This window comes from Papio anubis, chromosome 7 (assembly GCF_008728515.1).
Source record: "Papio anubis isolate 15944 chromosome 7, Panubis1.0, whole genome shotgun sequence".
In the NCBI taxonomy this organism is placed as follows: domain Eukaryota; kingdom Metazoa; phylum Chordata; class Mammalia; order Primates; family Cercopithecidae; genus Papio; species Papio anubis.
In genome coordinates, this window is record NC_044982.1 from 70,716,105 (window position 1) to 70,725,969 (window position 9,865).

Here is a 9,865-nt window from a genome sequence, read left to right on the forward strand (position 1 = left end):
CCTGAACTATTCCCTCAATATTCTTGTTCTAAAGGAAATATGGCTCTCCCTTAGGACCTTGCTTCCTTTGTACCCTCCTCCTCCTCCTGAGCCTTGTCATGGAGTAGATATGCTCCTCGTTCTTTTTTCATCCAGAGGCTCCTGCTTCCCTCTTGCCTAAAATCTGCCAGTTTGTCACCAGGATATACCACACAGTATATATGTGGGTGTCATCTATATACCCCAGGGTCACTCCCTCTCACGTTCTGAAGAATTTAGCTCCTGGCTCAGTGTCATTCTCTCCAGTAACACGCCTATCATAATTCTTGGTAGGTAATCTCATAGCACTCCATCTCCTACTGGGTTTGCTCTGGTACAAAGTAGACACATAGTAATGTTGGCATTTTCCTTGTAGTTTTCCTCCCCTATCTTCTTTGGGGTATACTTTTTTTCTAGTCTGTTTTGTGTAATATTTTAAGCCATAAATATTTAAACACAGAGAACAGTATTCAGAACATTGCATATGTAACACAGTACCTACCTCTCAGCTCTGTCAAATCTTAGCATTTTACATTTGCTTCCGATGCTTCTCAATCCTAATTCTCTCCTTCCCTTTCCAGAGTAATCATTATCTGGTTTTTGGTTACCATGTGCTTTTGGTTACCCATGCATCTATGCATACTATTTTTGCATATGTATCCAAAAATAATGTATAGTATTGTTTGGCCTGTTTAAAGTGCTCATATTTTTATTTTATTTCTTTATTTATTTATTGTTACTATTTTTTATTTTAGAAAAACTTTGTGGTTTTATTGTACCACGAGGCATTGAAACATCTGAACAAATCAATGTCTGGGCGGTGAGGCAGCTTCTTTCTCTTCACTTCTTTGGGTTACTAGAGCAACTTGTCAGTAGATTAAAAAAAAAAAAAAAAAGGACAACCTTTTGCATTACTTAAGGCTTTCCAAGGCATGTGCTGGTACAACACAAACTTCTCTCCTCAGATGGAACTAGTCTAGCGTCCAGACATCATGCACAACACCTCAGCGGCGGCAGCGCACTGCGCCCACTCCCACCGCGGCCCTGCTCATTTGAGCGTGATATTTGGAGCATCTGGAGGAGTGGGAATAGCACTGGGCAGAGGAGGGAGGAAGAAACAACGTGAGTGCCTGCTGAGAGGAGGTCAGCCAAAGTTGTGCAGGGTGAGCCTAAACACGTCATTGGTGCAAACCCAAGCATTGTTGATGTTCTTTAATAGGAACATCTGGTGGAACCCCATGATGGGGGTCTTCATCTGCCTTAAGCTGGCCCACAACCGTGCTGATGATGCAGCTATGTGGCGTGGGCTGATGGTCCTGCGCAGTCAGGCTGTGCTGGATTTTCTGGAACGGAAGGCTAGACAGCTTCTCCACAATGGGAGCTTTCCCCTGGAACTGTTGTCCTGCCCACTTAAGGCATGATATGTCAATGGAAGTTGTACCTAGTTGGGTTCTATCGTTATCAAATAACTGGTAGTAATGTGGAATTTTATTCCACATTAGATTGGATCCAATCTGCTTCCATATTGGCTTGTCTCCCATTCTGGAGCGTCACCCGACCTTGCAGAGAGACCCGAGGGACTGGCATGATGGCTGCAGCGGCGGCAGCAACCCAGCATGATCTCAAAGTGCTCATATTTTTAAGTGGTCTCATGCATTACATATGCTACAACTTGACTTTCTCCTCAGTGATGTTTTTGAGATTTACCCATTGTGATTCAGGTAGCTGTCATCCAGTTATTTTTACCTGCCATAACGTGTTAAATTTAGTAAATATATTCTACTGAATGAATATTACAGATTACCCATTTACCTATTAATGGACAGGGAGGCTGCTCCCAATTTTTTCACTATTAAAAACAGTTGTCTCAGACCCAGCACAGTGGCTCACGCCTGTAGTGCCAGCACTTTGGCAGGCTGAGGCAGGCGGATCGCTTGAGATTGGAAGTTGGAGACCGGCCTGGGCAACATGGTGAAACCCTGTCTCAACAAAAAATACAAAAATTAGCCGGGTGTGGTGGTGCATGCCTGTAGTCCCACCTACTTGGGAGGTGAGGTAGGAGGATGGCTTGAGCCTGGGAGGTCCAGGCTCCAGTGAGCTGTGATTGTGCCACTTCACTCCAGCCTGAGTGACAGACAGAGTAAGCCCCTGTCTTTAAAAAATAAATACATAAATAAAATAGTTGCCTCGGTGAACATTGCATTTTTTTGTTTGTTTGTTTTTGTTTTTAGACAGAGTTTCACTCTTCTTGCCCAGGCTAGAGTGCAATGGCACCATCTTGGCTCACTGCAACCTCCACCTCCCAGGTTCAAGCAATTCTCCTATGTCAGCCTCCCAGGCGGCTGGGATTACAGGCGCCCACCACCATGCCCAGCTACTTTTGTATTTTTGGTAGAAATGGGGTTTCACCATGTTGGTCAGGCTGGTCTCGAACTCCTGACCTCAGGTGATCCGCCCACTTCAGCCTCCCAAAGTGCTGGGATTACAGGGGTGAGCCACCGTGCCCAGCCTTGAACATTGTTGTGTGCACCTTTTCTTCAGGCATAATTGTGAGAATTTCTCTAGGTCAGTGTCTCCAAAGTGGGAGGGGTATATTCAAGAACTGTATCCTGGGGGGCAGGAAGGAAATATTAAAATATGTGTTTATAAAATTTTTAATTTCATCTTTGTTTGGAATAAAGTAGGTATAAGGAAGCAGTTAGAATTCCAGGTTTTATTCTGATTTACCTTCATTATATTCCTTGTGCTTGTTTTTAATCAGCAGACCCAGCTTCTGAAATAAAGCAAATGTAATTCCAGCTCCACCACATGGTGGGGCAGAGACATCAGCTACACAATCCATAAACTTTGTCTACTGAGGGACTCAGGCCAAATGCTAGGAGTTGGAAAAACAAAGGACACCAGAGGCTGCTACTAATAGCTAATATCGAATCAGGATAAATATTCTCATCATTCAAACTAAAGGGGCTTTAGGACCTACACTGACAACTAGATGAGACCAACTTATAATTATTCCAACTACATGAAACTGTGATTCCGGTTTTTTAAGAATGAAACAATCCCCCAGGCTCAGTGGTTCATGCCGGTAAACCCAGTACTTTGGGAGGCTGAAGGGGGCAGATCACTTGAGCCAAGGAGTTTAAGACCAGCCTGGTCAACATGGTGAAACCCTGTTTCTTCCAAAAATACAAGAAGTAGCTGAGCATGGTGGCGCACGCCTGTGGTCCCAGCTACTTGGAAGGTGGAGGCACGAGAATTGCTTGAACCCAGGAGGCAGAGGTTGCAGTGAGTCAAGATTACACCACCACACTCCAACTTGGGTGACAGAGCAAGGCTCTGTCTCAAAAAAAAAAAAAAAAAAAAAAAAAATTGCAAGCTGAACCAATTGAGATGTTTATGGTGTTGGCTATCATTTGTGCTGTTAATCATCAGACCTCTTCAATCAGGGCATGACCAAGATTAACTTTTTCCTCCCAAATTGATGTGGATGGTCTAATGCTGTGGGCTTCATCTTCAACATCATCTTGTCCCTTTTTAAAATAAGGATTCTGTTTGTAAACTGCTGATTTATTTGGAGCATCATCCCCATACACTTCTTGTAAAGCATCAGTGAGTTCACTATCCTTCCATCCAAGCTTCATCATAAATTTGGTGTTTGTTCTTGCTTCAACTTTAGCAGAATTCACATTGCTCTGATAGGGGCTCTTTACAAACTGATGTTTTATTCTTCTCAGTGCCTCAAACTAGATTCTGTTCAGACATGTTATAACAAGTTAATATAAGCTTATTTTGTTGAAAAAAAATTGACATCTATAGTTTTGGGATTTTTCTTTGGTTGGTTTGTTTGTTTGTTTGATGAGATAGGGTCTCCCTCTGTTGCCTAGCTTGGAGTGCAGTGGCGTGATCACAGCTCACTGCAAGCTCTGCCATCCGAGCTCAAGCAATCTTCCCACCTCAGCCCCCCAAGCAGCTGGGACTACAGGCACGTGCCACCATGCCCGGCTAATTTTTGTATTAGCCATGGACAACATGTCTCACCATGTTGCCCAGGCTGGTCTTGACTCCTGGGCTCAAGCCATTCACCTGCCTGGGCCTACCAAAGTGCTGGGACTACAGGTGTGAGCCACTGCGCTCAGCCAGTTTTGTTTGTTTGTTTGTTTATAATACACATTTTTAATGAACTTTTTGAATACCCCCTCATATCTCTCTCTCAATTCTTGGAAGGCAAGATTAACAACCTAGTTTAGGTTTGGTGATGTGAAACTTTATGATGGGTGACTCCATTTTGATTCTTAGTCTGATCTGTGGGGGCCTAGTGCAGGAACTTAGTCCAAAACAATAGCCTCCTATAATTTGTACTTAACCTGAAGTACTGTTCTGGATTCAATAGATTCATTGGTGAACAAATGAGACACAGCTTATTACTTCATAGAACTTAGGGAAAAGTAGAAAGATAAATATTAAGCAGCTTTACAAACTGAGGTATGCTCTCTGATGGTGTTATGAGAGCATAATACAGAGACCCAATTGAGACTGGGAGTGGATGGCAGGTAAGGCTTCTCTAAAGTAGTAATATTTCAGCTAAGACCTGAGAGATGAGTAGGAGTTAGCCCAGATTGGAATGAGAGGAGGGACATTATAAGCTGAGAGAATAGTATATTGAAGGTCCTGAATTAGAAAAACACTTGGCATATTCATGTTTGAGGAATAGACTACTGTGGATGGTTATTAATGTTCAAGAATGAAAGAGACAGAAGGTGAGATTGATGAGATAAGCAAAGGCTTGATAAGTTATGGTAAGGAAATTAGAATATTTTTAAAATCCTAAATACAGTGGATATTATTGGGGAGTTCCTAAGAAGAGAAGATTAGATTAGTGATAAAATTACATTGATTTGAGATTAGATCTTATAAAAAGATGACTGGTTGCTTAGTAGAAAATGATACTTTATCTCAATATCAATCAGATACTGTGATAAAATATTCTGACAGCTTAGACAGGTAGAGGCTGTGTGGGGGAAACAAAATAGACAAATTTGAGATATTTGGGAGGTAAGATTGACAAAACTTGATAGTAAATTAAATTTGGGGCATGAGAGAGAAGATTAAAATATAGTTTACTTGTCTCCATATTTGAGTCATTTCCTTATGCTACTAAATAATATCAGCAGTCATTGCTTCAAGAAATCTCCTTGACATATTTTGCTTGAGTTTTATACTCACTGTGTATGATTTTCAGCTCTCTGTTCATAATAAATCATATTTCATTTAATGGTTCTTGACTTGTCTGTGAATGTTACTTGCTTTCTTTAAAAATTAAATATCAAAAGATAACTGAACACAATAAATCATAATCAATGCAATAACAACAGAAAGATATGGTCAGGCACAGTGGCTCACGCCTGTACCCAGCACTTTGGGAGGCCAAGGCAGGTGGATGGCTAGAGTACCCAGGAGCTTAAGACCAGCCTAGACAGCATGGTGAGACGCCATCTCTACAAAAAATACAAAAATTAGCCAGGTGTGGTAGTGCATGCCCATAGTAACAGCTACTCAGCAGGCTGAGGTGGGAGATTCACTTGAGCCTGGGAGGTTGAGGCTGCAGTGAGCCGAGAATTGTGCATAGAAAGATATTACAAAACATATTGACATTGGAACTGATGTGCAAAAGCAATGATGGGTGAAATAGCTGGTCCCTTAGCATGAAGGCAGTGGTACCAAACTGTACTGATATTCATTGTATTCTTCATTGTCACACACAGTAAAAATGAAAAGCCAGTTTCACTTAAAACTGTCCTTGATGAAGCAGTTGCTCTTTATATGCTCATTTTGTCACAGAAAATACAGAAACTATGTGTACGTAATGTTTAGAATTTTATAAGGAGCAAGGACTAATGCTGCATACTAAAATACAATGGTGGTCTTAATAAAAGAAAATTGTGCAATTGAGTTGTGAACTGACCTAGCGACTTTATTCAGAAAATGACATTTTTACATGAAAGAAGTGATAAACAAACTACAGTAATTCAGACATGGGTATTTGGCATATTGGCAAAAATAAATAGAATGCGCCTGTCATTTTAGGAGAACAATTGACATTATTTGTTACCAAGGATAAAATTTAAGCTTCTAAGTAAAAAATCAGAAATTTGAAAAACTTTTACCAACCATTGTGAGTATGAAAACTTTCCAATACTTAAAGGCTTTCTGATGTATGTGAGGTTTTTTTTTTTAATGTTATTTAATGTAATGTGTTAGCATTTTAAAGATCTGTGTAAGTCAGCAAATAATTATTTTGATGAATGCATAATGTTACAAAATCATGTATAGGTGAAAGATCTATTCAAAGCACAAGACTTTAATGTAAGGAGTACAAAATGTTTACTGATAGGCTTTCATATTCCGTACTGCAACTCATCTTTAAGAAACTACCTCTTGCTAGGAGCTTGATGTTGGGTACACGTGGACATAATCTTTATGCCAGACACTGGAGACTATCAGAAGGTGGCAGCAGGGAGCGGAGAAAGGGTTGAAAAACTATCATGTACTATACTCTTTCCCTGCGTGATGGATACAATTGTACCCCAAACCTCAGCATCACGCAGTATACCCATGTAACAAACCTGCACATGTGCCCCCTGAATCTAAGATAAAAGTTGAAATTTTAAAAACTACCACTTGTTGCCTTTTATTGTAGTGTCAACAGTTATCTGAAAAAGATATTAAAACACTCTTTTTACCAATTACGTATACATAGGAAGCCAGATTATCTCCATATATTTCAACCAAAAAAGAATAGCGTATGTAAGAATCCAGCTGTCTTTAATTAAGCCAAACTATAAGCAAATTTGCAAAAAAAAAAATAAATAAATAACACTTTTCTCACCAAATATTTTTTGTGATAGAAAAAAAAAATAGATTTTTTTTTTCTGCTGAGTAGTCTAGGGGAAATTTTAAAAATTTAAATACAAAATATATATTTTTTTGAGATGGAGTCTCACTCTCGCCCAGGCTGGGATGCAGTGGCATGATCTCGTCTCACTGCAACCTCCACCACCTCCCAAGTTCAAGCAATTCTCCTGCCTCAGCCTCCTGAGTAGCTGGGTTTTCACCATGTTGGGCAGGCTGGTCTCGAACTCCTGACCTCAAGTGATTTGCCTGCCTTGGCCTCCTGAAGTGCTATGACTACAGGCATGAGCCACCACGCCCAGCCAGAAACTATTCTATATGATACTGTAATTGTGGATACATGACCCGATGCATTTGCCAATAATCATAGAACTATTTCATAGCATATAGAATGAACCTTAATGTATGCATATTAAAAGAAATCATTTAAGAGTCAGAGGATCCTGGCTGGAACACAAAATGTGACAAAATAATCAAACTGTATTATAATGTATGAAACAACCTCACTAAAGAAGGTGTAGAAAAAGGTACTTATTTGGGAATGAGTGGAATCTGTAAGACTAAAGGCAAAAGAAAATATACATATGCACTGTACTCTAGTTAATAAAGTTGTTTCTCATGGGAAAGTAGGTTAACAATTCTGATACTGTTATACATGTACACTGCAATTAAATAATTAAGTAAATGTTTGGTATATGGTGGGAACCAAGTATCTTATTGTTGGAGTGGGAGTTTATAAGTAAAGGGAGGAGGGTAGAATGATTCATCTAGTAATGGATTAGAGTTGAGGCACCACATAGGTATTAATTCACATTTAGCTTAATACAGATACAGATGGTTACATACAGAAATATTTATAGGTATGTGTATATAGATGTGCTAGTAAACATATGTGTACAGTTGGCCCTCCATATCCATGAGTGCTACATCTGTGAATTCCACCAACTAGGAATCAGAAAAAAAATGGAAGGTTACATCTCTAATGAACACCTACAAATGTTTTTTTCTTGTCATTATTCCCTAAACAAAACAGAATACCAACTATTTACATAGCATTTACATTGCATTACATATTCAAAATAATCTAGAAATGATCTGAAGTATATGGGTGGGGGTGGAGCACGGTGGCTCACACCTGTAATCCCAGCACTTTAGAAGGCCAAGGCAGGCGGATTGCTTGAGCCCAGGAGTTCAAGACCAGCCTGGGCAACATGGCGAAACCCAATCTTTACTAAAAGTCAAACAAATTAGCTGAGTGTGGTGGTGAGCCCCTGGGAGGCGGAGGTTGCAGTGAGCCGAGATTGCGCCACTGCACTCTAGGGTGACAGAGTGAGACTCTGATTCAGGAAAAAAAAAAAAAAAAAAAAAAATAGAATAGTTTCACCACCCTAAAAAATATCCCATCCTTCACCTATTCAATCTTCTTCTACCTCCCCTCAATCCGCTTGCAACCACTGATCTTTTTACTATTGCTATAATATTGCCTTTTCCAGAATGTCATATAACTAGAATCACACAGTATGTAGCCTTTTCAGACTGGCTTATTTCACTTAGCAATATGCATTTAAATGTCATACATGTCTTTTTGTGGCTCAAGAACTCATTTCCTTTTATTGCTGAATAATATTCCATTGTATGGATGTACCACAGTTTGTTTATTTATTTAACTATTGAAAGATATCTTGGTTGCTTCTAGTTTTTGGAGTTAGGAATAAAATTGTTATAAACATTTGGGTGTAGGTCAGGCGTGGTGGTTCATGCCTGTAATCTGTAATCCCAACACTTTGGGAAGCTGAGGCAGGGGGATCCATTGAGGCCAGGAGTTAAAGACCAGCTTGGGAAAAATAGTGAGACCTTGTATCGACTAAATTTGTGTGTGTGTGTGGCGGGGGGGAGTTTCACTCTTGTTGCCCAGGCTGGAGTGCAACGGCGCGATCTCAGTTCACTGCAACCTCCGCCTCCGCCTCGCAGGTTCAAGCGATTCTCCTGCCTCAGACTCCCGAGTAGCTGGGATTACAGGCATGCACCACCACTCCCAGCTAATTTTGTAATTTTAATAGAGAAGGGGTTTCTCCACGTTGGTCAGGCTGGTCTTGAAATCCTGACCTCAGGTAATCCGCCTGCCTCGGCCTCCCAAAGTACTGGGATTACAGGCATGAGCCACCACACCCAGCCCTCTACTAAAATTTTTTTAAAATTAGCTGGACTTTTTGGCATGTGCCTGTGTTCTCAACTACATGGGAGGCTGAGGTGAGAGGATTGCTTGAGTCCAGAATGTTATATATATATGTGTGTATATATACATGTGTGTATATATATGTTTGTGTGTATATATATGTGTGTGTGTGTGTGTGTGTGTATATATATATATATTTTTTTTTAGACAGAGTCTTGCTCTGTCACCCAGGCTGGAGTTCAGTGGTACAATCTTGGCTCACTGCAACCTCTACCTCCTGGGTTCAAGCAAATCTCCTTCCTCAGCCTCCTGAGTGGCTGGAATTCAGGTGCACCCCACCATGCCAGGCTAATTTTTTTGTATTTTTGGTAGAGATGGGGTTTCACCATGTTGGTCAGGCTGGTCTTGAACTCCTGACCTTGTGATCCGCCTGCCTCGGCCTCCCAAAGTGCTGGGATTACAGGCATTAGCCACCGCGCCCAGCCCTCACAAGTAATATTTCAAAGGTAATTTTCTGGGTTTTATTTCCATGATAATTATGTCTGCTGTGGGGAAGACTTATACTTTCAAAGAATTTTAATATTTAAATCAATGGGAAGAGAAAACCAGGCAGTGGGATGGGTGTGCCATATCTAAATCACATTATGCTAGTTTGTTTTGCAATGGTGTTTTCATTTTTTCTCAGGTATGCCAGCCATCTAATTATTATTAATGATATATTACATTTTTATTCTCTAAAATTATGTCACTCATTTGCCAAAC

General features: G+C 40.4%; 1 pseudogene; it reads right to left on the minus strand.

The window, feature by feature from the left end:
• Positions 1-1,162: 1,162 nt before the first annotated feature.
• On the minus strand, positions 1,163-1,719 carry LOC116275736 (annotated as a pseudogene).
• Positions 1,720-9,865: the final 8,146 nt, after the last annotated feature.